This window comes from Carlito syrichta, unplaced genomic scaffold (genome assembly GCF_000164805.1).
Source record: "Carlito syrichta isolate Samal-C Ts95f unplaced genomic scaffold, Tarsius_syrichta-2.0.1 Scaffold307231, whole genome shotgun sequence".
NCBI classification, from domain to species: Eukaryota; Metazoa; Chordata; class Mammalia; order Primates; family Tarsiidae; genus Carlito; species Carlito syrichta.
In genome coordinates this window covers 156,197-156,811 of record NW_007251327.1, presented here as the reverse complement: position 1 = coordinate 156,811, position 615 = coordinate 156,197, and positions in this window count along the sequence as shown.

Genomic DNA, 615 nt, shown 5'->3' with positions numbered 1-615 from the left:
TATTAGGATAGTTCGCACGACTTAAAATCCTCTTGCCAACCATTCTCTGGATCTGTTTAGGTGGAACATTTTTGTAACGACAACTGAATCATTAAAATATTTCCCTCTCTTATGGGGCAGGAGGTGGGGAGGGAGATCGACCTTTGTAAAATATATGTTTATAACTGTGAGTGTTTATCTAGGAAACTTAGCATCGCAAAGCTGGGATGGGGCTTTCTCCAGGGCAGACCACGCTTAGAGCAAGATGTAACAGAAGAAGGCAGGGATGAGCTACCGCAGGTGATGAAATTTCACCTCAAATAAGACGCAAAAGGTTGTTCTCAAGTCGGATCCGTGAATGACACTCCAGGAGTGCCAGGTGCCCTCAGGGTCCCGCACTCTCGGCACCCCAATTCTCACCTTGCCCTGCCTCCCCTCCCCCCTGGACTCTGCGGGACTGAGTATGGGGCGCCGGGCAGCGAAGGCTGTTTGCAAGCCGGCGTCCTCTGCCTCCCTCCGGGAAGAATATACACACGCAGGGCCGGGGCCAAGAGGCTGTGTTCCGCCGGGGGCAAACCCGAAGGGCGCCCGTGCCCCCGCCAGCCCCCGCTCCACACACCGGGCCGCGCCGGAACC